Source organism: Taudactylus pleione, unplaced genomic scaffold (assembly GCF_031769625.1).
Source record: "Taudactylus pleione unplaced genomic scaffold, aTauple2 ptg000092l, whole genome shotgun sequence".
Classification (NCBI taxonomy): Eukaryota; Metazoa; Chordata; class Amphibia; order Anura; family Myobatrachidae; genus Taudactylus; species Taudactylus pleione.
In genome coordinates this window covers 6,795,544-6,815,462 of record NW_028284494.1, presented here as the reverse complement: position 1 = coordinate 6,815,462, position 19,919 = coordinate 6,795,544, and the positions used below count along the sequence as shown (strand labels likewise).

At 56.7% G+C, this 19,919-nt stretch overlaps 1 protein-coding gene and 14 non-coding genes across 15 annotated transcripts in view; all 15 read right to left on the bottom strand.

Annotated features, from left to right (window-relative positions):
• The window catches only part of SLC38A9 (solute carrier family 38 member 9), a 270,792-nt gene that overhangs the window by 88,810 nt on the left and 162,063 nt on the right, over positions 1 to 19,919 (bottom strand). The window lies entirely within an intron of this gene.
• On the bottom strand, positions 219 to 382 carry LOC148527124 (U1 spliceosomal RNA). Its single transcript, XR_015878111.1, has one exon. It is a non-coding gene; the product is annotated as a U1 spliceosomal RNA (small nuclear RNA).
• On the bottom strand, positions 1,653 to 1,816 carry LOC148527123 (U1 spliceosomal RNA). Its single transcript, XR_015878139.1, has one exon. It is a non-coding gene; the product is annotated as a U1 spliceosomal RNA (small nuclear RNA).
• Positions 3,089 to 3,252, bottom strand: LOC148527122 (U1 spliceosomal RNA). The gene has a single exon (XR_015878110.1). It is a non-coding gene; the product is annotated as a U1 spliceosomal RNA (small nuclear RNA).
• LOC148527121 (U1 spliceosomal RNA) lies at positions 4,525 to 4,688 on the bottom strand. Its single transcript, XR_015878109.1, has one exon. It is a non-coding gene; the product is annotated as a U1 spliceosomal RNA (small nuclear RNA).
• Positions 5,961 to 6,124, bottom strand: LOC148527120 (U1 spliceosomal RNA). The gene has a single exon (XR_015878108.1). It is a non-coding gene; the product is annotated as a U1 spliceosomal RNA (small nuclear RNA).
• Positions 7,397 to 7,560, bottom strand: LOC148527119 (U1 spliceosomal RNA). The gene has a single exon (XR_015878107.1). It is a non-coding gene; the product is annotated as a U1 spliceosomal RNA (small nuclear RNA).
• On the bottom strand, positions 8,832 to 8,995 carry LOC148527118 (U1 spliceosomal RNA). Its single transcript, XR_015878106.1, has one exon. It is a non-coding gene; the product is annotated as a U1 spliceosomal RNA (small nuclear RNA).
• On the bottom strand, positions 10,268 to 10,431 carry LOC148527117 (U1 spliceosomal RNA). The gene has a single exon (XR_015878105.1). It is a non-coding gene; the product is annotated as a U1 spliceosomal RNA (small nuclear RNA).
• LOC148527116 (U1 spliceosomal RNA) lies at positions 11,704 to 11,867 on the bottom strand. Its single transcript, XR_015878103.1, has one exon. It is a non-coding gene; the product is annotated as a U1 spliceosomal RNA (small nuclear RNA).
• LOC148527115 (U1 spliceosomal RNA) lies at positions 13,140 to 13,303 on the bottom strand. Its single transcript, XR_015878102.1, has one exon. It is a non-coding gene; the product is annotated as a U1 spliceosomal RNA (small nuclear RNA).
• Positions 14,576 to 14,739, bottom strand: LOC148527114 (U1 spliceosomal RNA). The gene has a single exon (XR_015878101.1). It is a non-coding gene; the product is annotated as a U1 spliceosomal RNA (small nuclear RNA).
• On the bottom strand, positions 16,012 to 16,175 carry LOC148527113 (U1 spliceosomal RNA). The gene has a single exon (XR_015878100.1). It is a non-coding gene; the product is annotated as a U1 spliceosomal RNA (small nuclear RNA).
• LOC148527112 (U1 spliceosomal RNA) lies at positions 17,448 to 17,611 on the bottom strand. Its single transcript, XR_015878099.1, has one exon. It is a non-coding gene; the product is annotated as a U1 spliceosomal RNA (small nuclear RNA).
• On the bottom strand, positions 18,884 to 19,047 carry LOC148527111 (U1 spliceosomal RNA). The gene has a single exon (XR_015878098.1). It is a non-coding gene; the product is annotated as a U1 spliceosomal RNA (small nuclear RNA).

Here is a 19,919-nt window from a genome sequence, read left to right as displayed (position 1 = left end):
TCGGTCCCGGAACCGATGCTTAGGCCCAAACAATGTTTTGTGAGCAATGCTAAAACCATGGGGCTAGTAGTACTAGCAACGTTCCCTTTCAATGTCCAATCCCCGGGGCAAAGAAGGGAGGGGGTGGACACATCCAGCAAAGCTTCAGAGTTGACACCAGCACAGCAGACACACAGACGCTTTCAAACAAAACCAAGCTGATTTTTACCAGAGATGATCAGGGGAAAGCGCGAACGCAGTCCCCCACTACCACAAATTATGCAGTCGAGTTTCCCGCATTTGGGGAAATCGCAGGGGTCAGCACACCCGGAGTGCAATGGATGAGCCTCGCCCTGGGAGAACCACCTTCGTGATCATGGTATCTCCCCTGCCAGGTAAGTATGAGTTGGACTAGGGCTGGGGAGGCCCGCTGCTCGGGCACACCCCCGTCAACTGAAGGAGGTTTACCTGGGGAGCATGCGCGAAGCGAACTCTCAGCTGAGGTCAACAACTGCAGGGAGGCCACATCTCTTCACCTGGAAGGGTGCCTTGTTGCTGAAGCACCCCCAAACTACATACGCACAAACTAGTGCAAGCATTCCCAGGGCACACTGCAGCAGACGGATTTGCATACGGTGATGTCATCCAAGCAGTCGGCCAAAGCTGGCTGCGAGCCTTGTCGGCGTATGAAAGGAAAAGGACAGGAAACAGGAAAAGTGCCGGGCGCGGGGCACGGCGGGCTTTCACGGGTGCCGTCTGGATGACTCCCAAGTCCGCCCTGCGTGGGGATCAAGGTGGGCAGCCACAGCACTTGAAGCACTCAGGCTGATTTCTTGCAGCAGCTGGACCGTGCAACAGCTCCAGGCCTGCTTTGCAAAGCAAGTGAAACAAGTGTGGGTCCTGCACCGCCCTCTATTGGTGGGATTACGCAAAGAACGCTGGAATGGCACAACAGCAAGGAAGCATGCAGCAAGCACACACAGGAGGAGAGGTCAGGACAGAGCGCGGCGCTGAGGGAAAGGTGGAAGCGCAGTTTACAGGGCGCAGGGGCCAAGTAGGGAGGGGAATCATTTGATGTTTCACCGGAACCATCGGTCAGGTGGTTCCGATGTTTGACGCTTAACCCCGCGATGGTGAGGGAGCATCCGATGCTCCCTCCCCATTGCTAGGCTTCCCCCTCAACGTTGTCTTTGTGTGGGGCGCCGTGCGGCTGCGCAGGCTTGCTGGCAGCTGCACTCACCGTGCGGTACTTTGGGCTGCCGGCTGGCTCTCTTCGTGTCTGGTGCTCACAACCTAAGAGACCGAGGGCCTGATTGAGAGACGGACGCAACGCAGAGGTTACGCAGTGGAGAGCGGTTATTGGTGGTCTGCGCAAGCGTCTTGAGTCCCGCTGCGCACGGGTGAAATGTACTAGTTAGTGTGTTACATGCTTAAGTAGAAAAGGCCAGAGAAACATCGGTCCCGGAACCGATGCTTAGGCCCAAACAATGTTTTGTGAGCAATGCTAAAACCATGGGGCTAGTAGTACTAGCAACGTTCCCTTTCAATGTCCAATCCCCGGGGCAAAGAAGGGAGGGGGTGGACACATCCAGCAAAGCTTCAGAGTTGACACCAGCACAGCAGACACACAGATGCTTTCAAACAAAACCAAGCTGATTTTTACTAGAGATGATCAGGGGAAAGCGCGAACGCAGTTCCCCACTACCACAAATTATGCAGTCGAGTTTCCCGCATTTGGGGAAATCGCAGGGGTCAGCACACCCGGAGTGCAATGGATGAGCCTCGCCCTGGGAGAACCACCTTCGTGATCATGGTATCTCCCCTGCCAGGTAAGTATGAGTTGGACTAGGGCTGGGGAGGCCCGCTGCTCGGGCACACCCCCGTCAACTGAAGGAGGTTTACCTGGGGAGCATGCGCGAAGCGAACTCTCAGCTGAGGTCAACAACTGCAGGGAGGCCACATCTCTTCACCTGGAAGGGTGCCTTGTTGCTGAAGCACCCCCAAACTACATACGCACAAACTAGTGCAAGCATTCCCAGGGCACACTGCAGCAGACGGATTTGCATACGGTGATGTCATCCAAGCAGTCGGCCAAAGCTGGCTGCGAGCCTCGTCGGCGTATGAAAGGAAAAGGACAGGAAACAGGAAAAGTGCCGGGGGCGCGGGGCACGGCGGGCTTTCACGGGTGCCGTCTGGATGACTCCCAAGTCCGCCCTGCGTGGGGATCAAGGTGGGCAGCCACAGCACTTGAAGCACTCAGGCTGATTTCTTGCAGCAGCTGGACCGTGCAACAGCTCCAGGCCTGCTTTGCAAAGCAAGTGAAACAAGTGTGGGTCCTGCACCGCCCTCTATTGGTGGGATTACGCAAAGAACGCTGGAATGGCACAACAGCAAGGAAGCATGCAGCAAGCACACACAGGAGGAGAGGTCAGGACAGAGCGCGGCGCTGAGGGAAAGGTGGAAGCGCAGTTTACAGGGCGCAGGGGCCAAGTAGGGAGGGGAATCATTTGATGTTTCACCGGAACCATCGGTCAGGTGGTTCCGATGTTTGACGCTTAACCCCGCGATGGTGAGGGAGCATCCGATGCTCCCTCCCCATTGCTAGGCTTCCCCCTCAACGTTGTCTTTGTGTGGGGCGCCGTGCGGCTGCGCAGGCTTGCTGGCAGCTGCACTCACCGTGCGGTACTTTGGGCTGCCGGCTGGCTCTCTTCGTGTCTGGTGCTCACAACCTAAGAGACCGAGGGCCTGATTGAGAGACGGACGCAACGCAGAGGTTACGCAGTGGAGAGCGGTTATTGGTGGTCTGCGCAAGCGTCTTGAGTCCCGCTGCGCACGGGTGAAATGTACTAGTTAGTGTGTTACATGCTTAAGTAGAAAAGGCCAGAGAAACATCGGTCCCGGAACCGATGCTTAGGCCCAAACAATGTTTTGTGAGCAATGCTAAAACCATGGGGCTAGTAGTACTAGCAACGTTCCCTTTCAATGTCCAATCCCCGGGGCAAAGAAGGGAGGGGGTGGACACATCCAGCAAAGCTTCAGAGTTGACACCAGCACAGCAGACACACAGACGCTTTCAAACAAAACCAAGCTGATTTTTACCAGAGATGATCAGGGGAAAGCGCGAACGCAGTCCCCCACTACCACAAATTATGCAGTCGAGTTTCCCGCATTTGGGGAAATCGCAGGGGTCAGCACACCCGGAGTGCAATGGATGAGCCTCGCCCTGGGAGAACCACCTTCGTGATCATGGTATCTCCCCTGCCAGGTAAGTATGAGTTGGACTAGGGCTGGGGAGGCCCGCTGCTCGGGCACACCCCCGTCAACTGAAGGAGGTTTACCTGGGGAGCATGCGCGAAGCGAACTCTCAGCTGAGGTCAACAACTGCAGGGAGGCCACATCTCTTCACCTGGAAGGGTGCCTTGTTGCTGAAGCACCCCCAAACTACATACGCACAAACTAGTGCAAGCATTCCCAGGGCACACTGCAGCAGACGGATTTGCATACGGTGATGTCATCCAAGCAGTCGGCCAAAGCTGGCTGCGAGCCTCGTCGGCGTATGAAAGGAAAAGGACAGGAAACAGGAAAAGTGCCGGGGGCGCGGGGCACGGCGGGCTTTCACGGGTGCCGTCTGGATGACTCCCAAGTCCGCCCTGCGTGGGGATCAAGGTGGGCAGCCACAGCACTTGAAGCACTCAGGCTGATTTCTTGCAGCAGCTGGACCGTGCAACAGCTCCAGGCCTGCTTTGCAAAGCAAGTGAAACAAGTGTGGGTCCTGCACCGCCCTCTATTGGTGGGATTACGCAAAGAACGCTGGAATGGCACAACAGCAAGGAAGCATGCAGCAAGCACACACAGGAGGAGAGGTCAGGACAGAGCGCGGCGCTGAGGGAAAGGTGGAAGCGCAGTTTACAGGGCGCAGGGGCCAAGTAGGGAGGGGAATCATTTGATGTTTCACCGGAACCATCGGTCAGGTGGTTCCGATGTTTGACGCTTAACCCCGCGATGGTGAGGGAGCATCCGATGCTCCCTCCCCATTGCTAGGCTTCCCCCTCAACGTTGTCTTTGTGTGGGGCGCCGTGCGGCTGCGCAGGCTTGCTGGCAGCTGCACTCACCGTGCGGTACTTTGGGCTGCCGGCTGGCTCTCTTCGTGTCTGGTGCTCACAACCTAAGAGACCGAGGGCCTGATTGAGAGACGGACGCAACGCAGAGGTTACGCAGTGGAGAGCGGTTATTGGTGGTCTGCGCAAGCGTCTTGAGTCCCGCTGCGCACGGGTGAAATGTACTAGTTAGTGTGTTACATGCTTAAGTAGAAAAGGCCAGAGAAACATCGGTCCCGGAACCGATGCTTAGGCCCAAACAATGTTTTGTGAGCAATGCTAAAACCATGGGGCTAGTAGTACTAGCAACGTTCCCTTTCAATGTCCAATCCCCGGGGCAAAGAAGGGAGGGGGTGGACACATCCAGCAAAGCTTCAGAGTTGACACCAGCACAGCAGACACACAGACGCTTTCAAACAAAACCAAGCTGATTTTTACCAGAGATGATCAGGGGAAAGCGCGAACGCAGTCCCCCACTACCACAAATTATGCAGTCGAGTTTCCCGCATTTGGGGAAATCGCAGGGGTCAGCACACCCGGAGTGCAATGGATGAGCCTCGCCCTGGGAGAACCACCTTCGTGATCATGGTATCTCCCCTGCCAGGTAAGTATGAGTTGGACTAGGGCTGGGGAGGCCCGCTGCTCGGGCACACCCCCGTCAACTGAAGGAGGTTTACCTGGGGAGCATGCGCGAAGCGAACTCTCAGCTGAGGTCAACAACTGCAGGGAGGCCACATCTCTTCACCTGGAAGGGTGCCTTGTTGCTGAAGCACCCCCAAACTACATACGCACAAACTAGTGCAAGCATTCCCAGGGCACACTGCAGCAGACGGATTTGCATACGGTGATGTCATCCAAGCAGTCGGCCAAAGCTGGCTGCGAGCCTCGTCGGCGTATGAAAGGAAAAGGACAGGAAACAGGAAAAGTGCCGGGGGCGCGGGGCACGGCGAGCTTTCACGGGTGCCGTCTGGATGACTCCCAAGTCCGCCCTGCGTGGGGATCAAGGTGGGCAGCCACAGCACTTGAAGCACTCAGGCTGATTTCTTGCAGCAGCTGGACCGTGCAACAGCTCCAGGCCTGCTTTGCAAAGCAAGTGAAACAAGTGTGGGTCCTGCACCGCCCTCTATTGGTGGGATTACGCAAAGAATGCTGGAATGGCACAACAGCAAGGAAGCATGCAGCAAGCACACACAGGAGGAGAGGTCAGGACAGAGCGCGGCGCTGAGGGAAAGGTGGAAGCGCAGTTTACAGGGCGCAGGGGCCAAGTAGGGAGGGGAATCATTTGATGTTTCACCGGAACCATCGGTCAGGTGGTTCCGATGTTTGACGCTTAACCCCGCGATGGTGAGGGAGCATCCGATGCTCCCTCCCCATTGCTAGGCTTCCCCCTCAACGTTGTCTTTGTGTGGGGCGCCGTGCGGCTGCGCAGGCTTGCTGGCAGCTGCACTCACCGTGCGGTACTTTGGGCTGCCGGCTGGCTCTCTTCGTGTCTGGTGCTCACAACCTAAGAGACCGAGGGCCTGATTGAGAGACGGACGCAACGCAGAGGTTACGCAGTGGAGAGCGGTTATTGGTGGTCTGCGCAAGCGTCTTGAGTCCCGCTGCGCACGGGTGAAATGTACTAGTTAGTGTGTTACATGCTTAAGTAGAAAAGGCCAGAGAAACATCGGTCCCGGAACCGATGCTTAGGCCCAAACAATGTTTTGTGAGCAATGCTAAAACCATGGGGCTAGTAGTACTAGCAACGTTCCCTTTCAATGTCCAATCCCCGGGGCAAAGAAGGGAGGGGGTGGACACATCCAGCAAAGCTTCAGAGTTGACACCAGCACAGCAGACACACAGACGCTTTCAAACAAAACCAAGCTGATTTTTACCAGAGATGATCAGGGGAAAGCGCGAACGCAGTCCCCCACTACCACAAATTATGCAGTCGAGTTTCCCGCATTTGGGGAAATCGCAGGGGTCAGCACACCCGGAGTGCAATGGATGAGCCTCGCCCTGGGAGAACCACCTTCGTGATCATGGTATCTCCCCTGCCAGGTAAGTATGAGTTGGACTAGGGCTGGGGAGGCCCGCTGCTCGGGCACACCCCCGTCAACTGAAGGAGGTTTACCTGGGGAGCATGCGCGAAGCGAACTCTCAGCTGAGGTCAACAACTGCAGGGAGGCCACATCTCTTCACCTGGAAGGGTGCCTTGTTGCTGAAGCACCCCCAAACTACATACGCACAAACTAGTGCAAGCATTCCCAGGGCACACTGCAGCAGACGGATTTGCATACGGTGATGTCATCCAAGCAGTCGGCCAAAGCTGGCTGCGAGCCTCGTCGGCGTATGAAAGGAAAAGGACAGGAAACAGGAAAAGTGCCGGGGGCGCGGGGCACGGCGAGCTTTCACGGGTGCCGTCTGGATGACTCCCAAGTCCGCCCTGCGTGGGGATCAAGGTGGGCAGCCACAGCACTTGAAGCACTCAGGCTGATTTCTTGCAGCAGCTGGACCGTGCAACAGCTCCAGGCCTGCTTTGCAAAGCAAGTGAAACAAGTGTGGGTCCTGCACCGCCCTCTATTGGTGGGATTACGCAAAGAACGCTGGAATGGCACAACAGCAAGGAAGCATGCAGCAAGCACACACAGGAGGAGAGGTCAGGACAGAGCGCGGCGCTGAGGGAAAGGTGGAAGCGCAGTTTACAGGGCGCAGGGGCCAAGTAGGGAGGGGAATCATTTGATGTTTCACCAGAACCATCGGTCAGGTGGTTCCGATGTTTGACGCTTAACCCCGCGATGGTGAGGGAGCATCCGATGCTCCCCCCCCATTGCTAGGCTTCCCCCTCAACGTTGTCTTTGTGTGGGGCGCCGTGCGGCTGCGCAGGCTTGCTGGCAGCTGCACTCACCGTGCGGTACTTTGGGCTGCCGGCTGGCTCTCTTCGTGTCTGGTGCTCACAACCTAAGAGACCGAGGGCCTGATTGAGAGACGGACGCAACGCAGAGGTTACGCAGTGGAGAGCGGTTATTGGTGGTCTGCGCAAGCGTCTTGAGTCCCGCTGCGCACGGGTGAAATGTACTAGTTAGTGTGTTACATGCTTAAGTAGAAAAGGCCAGAGAAACATCGGTCCCGGAACCGATGCTTAGGCCCAAACAATGTTTTGTGAGCAATGCTAAAACCATGGGGCTAGTAGTACTAGCAACGTTCCCTTTCAATGTCCAATCCCCGGGGCAAAGAAGGGAGGGGGTGGACACATCCAGCAAAGCTTCAGAGTTGACACCAGCACAGCAGACACACAGACGCTTTCAAACAAAACCAAGCTGATTTTTACCAGAGATGATCAGGGGAAAGCGCGAACGCAGTCCCCCACTACCACAAATTATGCAGTCGAGTTTCCCGCATTTGGGGAAATCGCAGGGGTCAGCACACCCGGAGTGCAATGGATGAGCCTCGCCCTGGGAGAACCACCTTCGTGATCATGGTATCTCCCCTGCCAGGTAAGTATGAGTTGGACTAGGGCTGGGGAGGCCCGCTGCTCGGGCACACCCCCGTCAACTGAAGGAGGTTTACCTGGGGAGCATGCGCGAAGCGAACTCTCAGCTGAGGTCAACAACTGCAGGGAGGCCACATCTCTTCACCTGGAAGGGTGCCTTGTTGCTGAAGCACCCCCAAACTACATACGCACAAACTAGTGCAAGCATTCCCAGGGCACACTGCAGCAGACGGATTTGCATACGGTGATGTCATCCAAGCAGTCGGCCAAAGCTGGCTGCGAGCCTCGTCGGCGTATGAAAGGAAAAGGACAGGAAACAGGAAAAGTGCCGGGGGCGCGGGGCACGGCGAGCTTTCACGGGTGCCGTCTGGATGACTCCCAAGTCCGCCCTGCGTGGGGATCAAGGTGGGCAGCCACAGCACTTGAAGCACTCAGGCTGATTTCTTGCAGCAGCTGGACCGTGCAACAGCTCCAGGCCTGCTTTGCAAAGCAAGTGAAACAAGTGTGGGTCCTGCACCGCCCTCTATTGGTGGGATTACGCAAAGAACGCTGGAATGGCACAACAGCAAGGAAGCATGCAGCAAGCACACACAGGAGGAGAGGTCAGGACAGAGCGCGGCGCTGAGGGAAAGGTGGAAGCGCAGTTTACAGGGCGCAGGGGCCAAGTAGGGAGGGGAATCATTTGATGTTTCACCGGAACCATCGGTCAGGTGGTTCCGATGTTTGACGCTTAACCCCGCGATGGTGAGGGAGCATCCGATGCTCCCCCCCATTGCTAGGCTTCCCCCTCAACGTTGTCTTTGTGTGGGGCGCCGTGCGGCTGCGCAGGCTTGCTGGCAGCTGCACTCACCGTGCGGTACTTTGGGCTGCCGGCTGGCTCTCTTCGTGTCTGGTGCTCACAACCTAAGAGACCGAGGGCCTGATTGAGAGACGGACGCAACGCAGAGGTTACGCAGTGGAGAGCGGTTATTGGTGGTCTGCGCAAGCGTCTTGAGTCCCGCTGCGCACGGGTGAAATGTACTAGTTAGTGTGTTACATGCTTAAGTAGAAAAGGCCAGAGAAACATCGGTCCCGGAACCGATGCTTAGGCCCAAACAATGTTTTGTGAGCAATGCTAAAACCATGGGGCTAGTAGTACTAGCAACGTTCCCTTTCAATGTCCAATCCCCGGGGCAAAGAAGGGAGGGGGTGGACACATCCAGCAAAGCTTCAGAGTTGACACCAGCACAGCAGACACACAGACGCTTTCAAACAAAACCAAGCTGATTTTTACCAGAGATGATCAGGGGAAAGCGCGAACGCAGTCCCCCACTACCACAAATTATGCAGTCGAGTTTCCCGCATTTGGGGAAATCGCAGGGGTCAGCACACCCGGAGTGCAATGGATGAGCCTCGCCCTGGGAGAACCACCTTCGTGATCATGGTATCTCCCCTGCCAGGTAAGTATGAGTTGGACTAGGGCTGGGGAGGCCCGCTGCTCGGGCACACCCCCGTCAACTGAAGGAGGTTTACCTGGGGAGCATGCGCGAAGCGAACTCTCAGCTGAGGTCAACAACTGCAGGGAGGCCACATCTCTTCACCTGGAAGGGTGCCTTGTTGCTGAAGCACCCCCAAACTACATACGCACAAACTAGTGCAAGCATTCCCAGGGCACACTGCAGCAGACGGATTTGCATACGGTGATGTCATCCAAGCAGTCGGCCAAAGCTGGCTGCGAGCCTCGTCGGCGTATGAAAGGAAAAGGACAGGAAACAGGAAAAGTGCCGGGGGCGCGGGGCACGGCGAGCTTTCACGGGTGCCGTCTGGATGACTCCCAAGTCCGCCCTGCGTGGGGATCAAGGTGGGCAGCCACAGCACTTGAAGCACTCAGGCTGATTTCTTGCAGCAGCTGGACCGTGCAACAGCTCCAGGCCTGCTTTGCAAAGCAAGTGAAACAAGTGTGGGTCCTGCACCGCCCTCTATTGGTGGGATTACGCAAAGAACGCTGGAATGGCACAACAGCAAGGAAGCATGCAGCAAGCACACACAGGAGGAGAGGTCAGGACAGAGCGCGGCGCTGAGGGAAAGGTGGAAGCGCAGTTTACAGGGCGCAGGGGCCAAGTAGGGAGGGGAATCATTTGATGTTTCACCGGAACCATCGGTCAGGTGGTTCCGATGTTTGACGCTTAACCCCGCGATGGTGAGGGAGCATCCGATGCTCCCCCCCCATTGCTAGGCTTCCCCCTCAACGTTGTCTTTGTGTGGGGCGCCGTGCGGCTGCGCAGGCTTGCTGGCAGCTGCACTCACCGTGCGGTACTTTGGGCTGCCGGCTGGCTCTCTTCGTGTCTGGTGCTCACAACCTAAGAGACCGAGGGCCTGATTGAGAGACGGACGCAACGCAGAGGTTACGCAGTGGAGAGCGGTTATTGGTGGTCTGCGCAAGCGTCTTGAGTCCCGCTGCGCACGGGTGAAATGTACTAGTTAGTGTGTTACATGCTTAAGTAGAAAAGGCCAGAGAAACATCGGTCCCGGAACCGATGCTTAGGCCCAAACAATGTTTTGTGAGCAATGCTAAAACCATGGGGCTAGTAGTACTAGCAACGTTCCCTTTCAATGTCCAATCCCCGGGGCAAAGAAGGGAGGGGGTGGACACATCCAGCAAAGCTTCAGAGTTGACACCAGCACAGCAGACACACAGACGCTTTCAAACAAAACCAAGCTGATTTTTACCAGAGATGATCAGGGGAAAGCGCGAACGCAGTCCCCCACTACCACAAATTATGCAGTCGAGTTTCCCGCATTTGGGGAAATCGCAGGGGTCAGCACACCCGGAGTGCAATGGATGAGCCTCGCCCTGGGAGAACCACCTTCGTGATCATGGTATCTCCCCTGCCAGGTAAGTATGAGTTGGACTAGGGCTGGGGAGGCCCGCTGCTCGGGCACACCCCCGTCAACTGAAGGAGGTTTACCTGGGGAGCATGCGCGAAGCGAACTCTCAGCTGAGGTCAACAACTGCAGGGAGGCCACATCTCTTCACCTGGAAGGGTGCCTTGTTGCTGAAGCACCCCCAAACTACATACGCACAAACTAGTGCAAGCATTCCCAGGGCACACTGCAGCAGACGGATTTGCATACGGTGATGTCATCCAAGCAGTCGGCCAAAGCTGGCTGCGAGCCTCGTCGGCGTATGAAAGGAAAAGGACAGGAAACAGGAAAAGTGCCGGGGGCGCGGGGCACGGCGGGCTTTCACGGGTGCCGTCTGGATGACTCCCAAGTCCGCCCTGCGTGGGGATCAAGGTGGGCAGCCACAGCACTTGAAGCACTCAGGCTGATTTCTTGCAGCAGCTGGACCGTGCAACAGCTCCAGGCCTGCTTTGCAAAGCAAGTGAAACAAGTGTGGGTCCTGCACCGCCCTCTATTGGTGGGATTACGCAAAGAACGCTGGAATGGCACAACAGCAAGGAAGCATGCAGCAAGCACACACAGGAGGAGAGGTCAGGACAGAGCGCGGCGCTGAGGGAAAGGTGGAAGCGCAGTTTACAGGGTGCAGGGGCCAAGTAGGGAGGGGAATCATTTGATGTTTCACCGGAACCATCGGTCAGGTGGTTCCGATGTTTGACGCTTAACCCCGCGATGGTGAGGGAGCATCCGATGCTCCCTCCCCATTGCTAGGCTTCCCCCTCAACGTTGTCTTTGTGTGGGGCGCCGTGCGGCTGCGCAGGCTTGCTGGCAGCTGCACTCACCGTGCGGTACTTTGGGCTGCCGGCTGGCTCTCTTCGTGTCTGGTGCTCACAACCTAAGAGACCGAGGGCCTGATTGAGAGACGGACGCAACGCAGAGGTTACGCAGTGGAGAGCGGTTATTGGTGGTCTGCGCAAGCGTCTTGAGTCCCGCTGCGCACGGGTGAAATGTACTAGTTAGTGTGTTACATGCTTAAGTAGAAAAGGCCAGAGAAACATCGGTCCCGGAACCGATGCTTAGGCCCAAACAATGTTTTGTGAGCAATGCTAAAACCATGGGGCTAGTAGTACTAGCAACGTTCCCTTTCAATGTCCAATCCCCGGGGCAAAGAAGGGAGGGGGTGGACACATCCAGCAAAGCTTCAGAGTTGACACCAGCACAGCAGACACACAGATGCTTTCAAACAAAACCAAGCTGATTTTTACCAGAGATGATCAGGGGAAAGCGCGAACGCAGTCCCCCACTACCACAAATTATGCAGTCGAGTTTCCCGCATTTGGGGAAATCGCAGGGGTCAGCACACCCGGAGTGCAATGGATGAGCCTCGCCCTGGGAGAACCACCTTCGTGATCATGGTATCTCCCCTGCCAGGTAAGTATGAGTTGGACTAGGGCTGGGGAGGCCCGCTGCTCGGGCACACCCCCGTCAACTGAAGGAGGTTTACCTGGGGAGCATGCGCGAAGCGAACTCTCAGCTGAGGTCAACAACTGCAGGGAGGCCACATCTCTTCACCTGGAAGGGTGCCTTGTTGCTGAAGCACCCCCAAACTACATACGCACAAACTAGTGCAAGCATTCCCAGGGCACACTGCAGCAGACGGATTTGCATACGGTGATGTCATCCAAGCAGTCGGCCAAAGCTGGCTGCGAGCCTCGTCGGCGTATGAAAGGAAAAGGACAGGAAACAGGAAAAGTGCCGGGGGCGCGGGGCACGGCGGGCTTTCACGGGTGCCGTCTGGATGACTCCCAAGTCCGCCCTGCGTGGGGATCAAGGTGGGCAGCCACAGCACTTGAAGCACTCAGGCTGATTTCTTGCAGCAGCTGGACCGTGCAACAGCTCCAGGCCTGCTTTGCAAAGCAAGTGAAACAAGTGTGGGTCCTGCACCGCCCTCTATTGGTGGGATTACGCAAAGAACGCTGGAATGGCACAACAGCAAGGAAGCATGCAGCAAGCACACACAGGAGGAGAGGTCAGGACAGAGCGCGGCGCTGAGGGAAAGGTGGAAGCGCAGTTTACAGGGCGCAGGGGCCAAGTAGGGAGGGGAATCATTTGATGTTTCACCGGAACCATCGGTCAGGTGGTTCCGATGTTTGACGCTTAACCCCGCGATGGTGAGGGAGCATCCGATGCTCCCTCCCCATTGCTAGGCTTCCCCCTCAACGTTGTCTTTGTGTGGGGCGCCGTGCGGCTGCGCAGGCTTGCTGGCAGCTGCACTCACCGTGCGGTACTTTGGGCTGCCGGCTGGCTCTCTTCGTGTCTGGTGCTCACAACCTAAGAGACCGAGGGCCTGATTGAGAGACGGACGCAACGCAGAGGTTACGCAGTGGAGAGCGGTTATTGGTGGTCTGCGCAAGCGTCTTGAGTCCCGCTGCGCACGGGTGAAATGTACTAGTTAGTGTGTTACATGCTTAAGTAGAAAAGGCCAGAGAAACATCGGTCCCGGAACCGATGCTTAGGCCCAAACAATGTTTTGTGAGCAATGCTAAAACCATGGGGCTAGTAGTACTAGCAACGTTCCCTTTCAATGTCCAATCCCCGGGGCAAAGAAGGGAGGGGGTGGACACATCCAGCAAAGCTTCAGAGTTGACACCAGCACAGCAGACACACAGATGCTTTCAAACAAAACCAAGCTGATTTTTACCAGAGATGATCAGGGGAAAGCGCGAACGCAGTCCCCCACTACCACAAATTATGCAGTCGAGTTTCCCGCATTTGGGGAAATCGCAGGGGTCAGCACACCCGGAGTGCAATGGATGAGCCTCGCCCTGGGAGAACCACCTTCGTGATCATGGTATCTCCCCTGCCAGGTAAGTATGAGTTGGATTAGGGCTGGGGAGGCCCGCTGCTCGGGCACACCCCCGTCAACTGAAGGAGGTTTACCTGGGGAGCATGCGCGAAGCGAACTCTCAGCTGAGGTCAACAACTGCAGGGAGGCCACATCTCTTCACCTGGAAGGGTGCCTTGTTGCTGAAGCACCCCCAAACTACATACGCACAAACTAGTGCAAGCATTCCCAGGGCACACTGCAGCAGACGGATTTGCATACGGTGATGTCATCCAAGCAGTCGGCCAAAGCTGGCTGCGAGCCTCGTCGGCGTATGAAAGGAAAAGGACAGGAAACAGGAAAAGTGCCGGGGGCGCGGGGCACGGCGAGCTTTCACGGGTGCCGTCTGGATGACTCCCAAGTCCGCCCTGCGTGGGGATCAAGGTGGGCAGCCACAGCACTTGAAGCACTCAGGCTGATTTCTTGCAGCAGCTGGACCGTGCAACAGCTCCAGGCCTGCTTTGCAAAGCAAGTGAAACAAGTGTGGGTCCTGCACCGCCCTCTATTGGTGGGATTACGCAAAGAACGCTGGAATGGCACAACAGCAAGGAAGCATGCAGCAAGCACACACAGGAGGAGAGGTCAGGACAGAGCGCGGCGCTGAGGGAAAGGTGGAAGCGCAGTTTACAGGGCGCAGGGGCCAAGTAGGGAGGGGAATCATTTGATGTTTCACCGGAACCATCGGTCAGGTGGTTCCGATGTTTGACGCTTAACCCCGCGATGGTGAGGGAGCATCCGATGCTCCCTCCCCATTGCTAGGCTTCCCCCTCAACGTTGTCTTTGTGTGGGGCGCCGTGCGGCTGCGCAGGCTTGCTGGCAGCTGCACTCACCGTGCGGTACTTTGGGCTGCCGGCTGGCTCTCTTCGTGTCTGGTGCTCACAACCTAAGAGACCGAGGGCCTGATTGAGAGACGGACGCAACGCAGAGGTTACGCAGTGGAGAGCGGTTATTGGTGGTCTGCGCAAGCGTCTTGAGTCCCGCTGCGCACGGGTGAAATGTACTAGTTAGTGTGTTACATGCTTAAGTAGAAAAGGCCAGAGAAACATCGGTCCCGGAACCGATGCTTAGGCCCAAACAATGTTTTGTGAGCAATGCTAAAACCATGGGGCTAGTAGTACTAGCAACGTTCCCTTTCAATGTCCAATCCCCGGGGCAAAGAAGGGAGGGGGTGGACACATCCAGCAAAGCTTCAGAGTTGACACCAGCACAGCAGACACACAGACGCTTTCAAACAAAACCAAGCTGATTTTTACCAGAGATGATCAGGGGAAAGCGCGAACGCAGTCCCCCACTACCACAAATTATGCAGTCGAGTTTCCCGCATTTGGGGAAATCGCAGGGGTCAGCACACCCGGAGTGCAATGGATGAGCCTCGCCCTGGGAGAACCACCTTCGTGATCATGGTATCTCCCCTGCCAGGTAAGTATGAGTTGGACTAGGGCTGGGGAGGCCCGCTGCTCGGGCACACCCCCGTCAACTGAAGGAGGTTTACCTGGGGAGCATGCGCGAAGCGAACTCTCAGCTGAGGTCAACAACTGCAGGGAGGCCACATCTCTTCACCTGGAAGGGTGCCTTGTTGCTGAAGCACCCCCAAACTACATACGCACAAACTAGTGCAAGCATTCCCAGGGCACACTGCAGCAGACGGATTTGCATACGGTGATGTCATCCAAGCAGTCGGCCAAAGCTGGCTGCGAGCCTCGTCGGCGTATGAAAGGAAAAGGACAGGAAACAGGAAAAGTGCCGGGGGCGCGGGGCACGGCGGGCTTTCACGGGTGCCGTCTGGATGACTCCCAAGTCCGCCCTGCGTGGGGATCAAGGTGGGCAGCCACAGCACTTGAAGCACTCAGGCTGATTTCTTGCAGCAGCTGGACCGTGCAACAGCTCCAGGCCTGCTTTGCAAAGCAAGTGAAACAAGTGTGGGTCCTGCACCGCCCTCTATTGGTGGGATTACGCAAAGAACGCTGGAATGGCACAACAGCAAGGAAGCATGCAGCAAGCACACACAGGAGGAGAGGTCAGGACAGAGCGCGGCGCTGAGGGAAAGGTGGAAGCGCAGTTTACAGGGCGCAGGGGCCAAGTAGGGAGGGGAATCATTTGATGTTTCACCGGAACCATCGGTCAGGTGGTTCCGATGTTTGACGCTTAACCCCGCGATGGTGAGGGAGCATCCGATGCTCCCTCCCCATTGCTAGGCTTCCCCCTCAACGTTGTCTTTGTGTGGGGCGCCGTGCGGCTGCGCAGGCTTGCTGGCAGCTGCACTCACCGTGCGGTACTTTGGGCTGCCGGCTGGCTCTCTTCGTGTCTGGTGCTCACAACCTAAGAGACCGAGGGCCTGATTGAGAGACGGACGCAACGCAGAGGTTACGCAGTGGAGAGCGGTTATTGGTGGTCTGCGCAAGCGTCTTGAGTCCCGCTGCGCACGGGTGAAATGTACTAGTTAGTGTGTTACATGCTTAAGTAGAAAAGGCCAGAGAAACATCGGTCCCGGAACCGATGCTTAGGCCCAAACAATGTTTTGTGAGCAATGCTAAAACCATGGGGCTAGTAGTACTAGCAACGTTCCCTTTCAATGTCCAATCCCCGGGGCAAAGAAGGGAGGGGGTGGACACATCCAGCAAAGCTTCAGAGTTGACACCAGCACAGCAGACACACAGATGCTTTCAAACAAAACCAAGCTGATTTTTACCAGAGATGATCAGGGGAAAGCGCGAACGCAGTCCCCCACTACCACAAATTATGCAGTCGAGTTTCCCGCATTTGGGGAAATCGCAGGGGTCAGCACACCCGGAGTGCAATGGATGAGCCTCGCCCTGGGAGAACCACCTTCGTGATCATGGTATCTCCCCTGCCAGGTAAGTATGAGTTGGATTAGGGCTGGGGAGGCCCGCTGCTCGGGCACACCCCCGTCAACTGAAGGAGGTTTACCTGGGGAGCATGCGCGAAGCGAACTCTCAGCTGAGGTCAACAACTGCAGGGAGGCCACATCTCTTCACCTGGAAGGGTGCCTTGTTGCTGAAGCACCCCCAAACTACATACGCACAAACTAGTGCAAGCATTCCCAGGGCACACTGCAGCAGACGGATTTGCATACGGTGATGTCATCCAAGCAGTCGGCCAAAGCTGGCTGCGAGCCTCGTCGGCGTATGAAAGGAAAAGGACAGGAAACAGGAAAAGTGCCGGGGGCGCGGGGCACGGCGAGCTTTCACGGGTGCCGTCTGGATGACTCCCAAGTCCGCCCTGCGTGGGGATCAAGGTGGGCAGCCACAGCACTTGAAGCACTCAGGCTGATTTCTTGCAGCAGCTGGACCGTGCAACAGCTCCAGGCCTGCTTTGCAAAGCAAGTGAAACAAGTGTGGGTCCTGCACCGCCCTCTATTGGTGGGATTACGCAAAGAACGCTGGAATGGCACAACAGCAAGGAAGCATGCAGCAAGCACACACAGGAGGAGAGGTCAGGACAGAGCGCGGCGCTGAGGGAAAGGTGGAAGCGCAGTTTACAGGGCGCAGGGGCCAAGTAGGGAGGGGAATCATTTGATGTTTCACCGGAACCATCGGTCAGGTGGTTCCGATGTTTGACGCTTAACCCCGCGATGGTGAGGGAGCATCCGATGCTCCCTCCCCATTGCTAGGCTTCCCCCTCAACGTTGTCTTTGTGTGGGGCGCCGTGCGGCTGCGCAGGCTTGCTGGCAGCTGCACTCACCGTGCGGTACTTTGGGCTGCCGGCTGGCTCTCTTCGTGTCTGGTGCTCACAACCTAAGAGACCGAGGGCCTGATTGAGAGACGGACGCAACGCAGAGGTTACGCAGTGGAGAGCGGTTATTGGTGGTCTGCGCAAGCGTCTTGAGTCCCGCTGCGCACGGGTGAAATGTACTAGTTAGTGTGTTACATGCTTAAGTAGAAAAGGCCAGAGAAACATCGGTCCCGGAACCGATGCTTAGGCCCAAACAATGTTTTGTGAGCAATGCTAAAACCATGGGGCTAGTAGTACTAGCAACGTTCCCTTTCAATGTCCAATCCCCGGGGCAAAGAAGGGAGGGGGTGGACACATCCAGCAAAGCTTCAGAGTTGACACCAGCACAGCAGACACACAGACGCTTTCAAACAAAACCAAGCTGATTTTTACCAGAGATGATCAGGGGAAAGCGCGAACGCAGTCCCCCACTACCACAAATTATGCAGTCGAGTTTCCCGCATTTGGGGAAATCGCAGGGGTCAGCACACCCGGAGTGCAATGGATGAGCCTCGCCCTGGGAGAACCACCTTCGTGATCATGGTATCTCCCCTGCCAGGTAAGTATGAGTTGGACTAGGGCTGGGGAGGCCCGCTGCTCGGGCACACCCCCGTCAACTGAAGGAGGTTTACCTGGGGAGCATGCGCGAAGCGAACTCTCAGCTGAGGTCAACAACTGCAGGGAGGCCACATCTCTTCACCTGGAAGGGTGCCTTGTTGCTGAAGCACCCCCAAACTACATACGCACAAACTAGTGCAAGCATTCCCAGGGCACACTGCAGCAGACGGATTTGCATACGGTGATGTCATCCAAGCAGTCGGCCAAAGCTGGCTGCGAGCCTCGTCGGCGTATGAAAGGAAAAGGACAGGAAACAGGAAAAGTGCCGGGGGCGCGGGGCACGGCGGGCTTTCACGGGTGCCGTCTGGATGACTCCCAAGTCCGCCCTGCGTGGGGATCAAGGTGGGCAGCCACAGCACTTGAAGCACTCAGGCTGATTTCTTGCAGCAGCTGGACCGTGCAACAGCTCCAGGCCTGCTTTGCAAAGCAAGTGAAACAAGTGTGGGTCCTGCACCGCCCTCTATTGGTGGGATTACGCAAAGAACGCTGGAATGGCACAACAGCAAGGAAGCATGCAGCAAGCACACACAGGAGGAGAGGTCAGGACAGAGCGCGGCGCTGAGGGAAAGGTGGAAGCGCAGTTTACAGGGTGCAGGGGCCAAGTAGGGAGGGGAATCATTTGATGTTTCACCGGAACCATCGGTCAGGTGGTTCCGATGTTTGACGCTTAACCCCGCGATGGTGAGGGAGCATCCGATGCTCCCTCCCCATTGCTAGGCTTCCCCCTCAACGTTGTCTTTGTGTGGGGCGCCGTGCGGCTGCGCAGGCTTGCTGGCAGCTGCACTCACCGTGCGGTACTTTGGGCTGCCGGCTGGCTCTCTTCGTGTCTGGTGCTCACAACCTAAGAGACCGAGGGCCTGATTGAGAGACGGACGCAACGCAGAGGTTACGCAGTGGAGAGCGGTTATTGGTGGTCTGCGCAAGCGTCTTGAGTCCCGCTGCGCACGGGTGAAATGTACTAGTTAGTGTGTTACATGCTTAAGTAGAAAAGGCCAGAGAAACATCGGTCCCGGAACCGATGCTTAGGCCCAAACAATGTTTTGTGAGCAATGCTAAAACCATGGGGCTAGTAGTACTAGCAACGTTCCCTTTCAATGTCCAATCCCCGGGGCAAAGAAGGGAGGGGGTGGACACATCCAGCAAAGCTTCAGAGTTGACACCAGCACAGCAGACACACAGATGCTTTCAAACAAAACCAAGCTGATTTTTACCAGAGATGATCAGGGGAAAGCGCGAACGCAGTCCCCCACTACCACAAATTATGCAGTCGAGTTTCCCGCATTTGGGGAAATCGCAGGGGTCAGCACACCCGGAGTGCAATGGATGAGCCTCGCCCTGGGAGAACCACCTTCGTGATCATGGTATCTCCCCTGCCAGGTAAGTATGAGTTGGACTAGGGCTGGGGAGGCCCGCTGCTCGGGCACACCCCCGTCAACTGAAGGAGGTTTACCTGGGGAGCATGCGCGAAGCGAACTCTCAGCTGAGGTCAACAACTGCAGGGAGGCCACATCTCTTCACCTGGAAGGGTGCCTTGTTGCTGAAGCACCCCCAAACTACATACGCACAAACTAGTGCAAGCATTCCCAGGGCACACTGCAGCAGACGGATTTGCATACGGTGATGTCATCCAAGCAGTCGGCCAAAGCTGGCTGCGAGCCTCGTCGGCGTATGAAAGGAAAAGGACAGGAAACAGGAAAAGTGCCGGGGGCGCGGGGCACGGCGGGCTTTCACGGGTGCCGTCTGGATGACTCCCAAGTCCGCCCTGCGTGGGGATCAAGGTGGGCAGCCACAGCACTTGAAGCACTCAGGCTGATTTCTTGCAGCAGCTGGACCGTGCAACAGCTCCAGGCCTGCTTTGCAAAGCAAGTGAAACAAGTGTGGGTCCTGCACCGCCCTCTATTGGTGGGATTACGCAAAGAACGCTGGAATGGCACAACAGCAAGGAAGCATGCAGCAAGCACACACAGGAGGAGAGGTCAGGACAGAGCGCGGCGCTGAGGGAAAGGTGGAAGCGCAGTTTACAGGGCGCAGGGGCCAAGTAGGGAGGGGAATCATTTGATGTTTCACCGGAACCATCGGTCAGGTGGTTCCGATGTTTGACGCTTAACCCCGCGATGGTGAGGGAGCATCCGATGCTCCCTCCCCATTGCTAGGCTTCCCCCTCAACGTTGTCTTTGTGTGGGGCGCCGTGCGGCTGCGCAGGCTTGCTGGCAGCTGCACTCACCGTGCGGTACTTTGGGCTGCCGGCTGGCTCTCT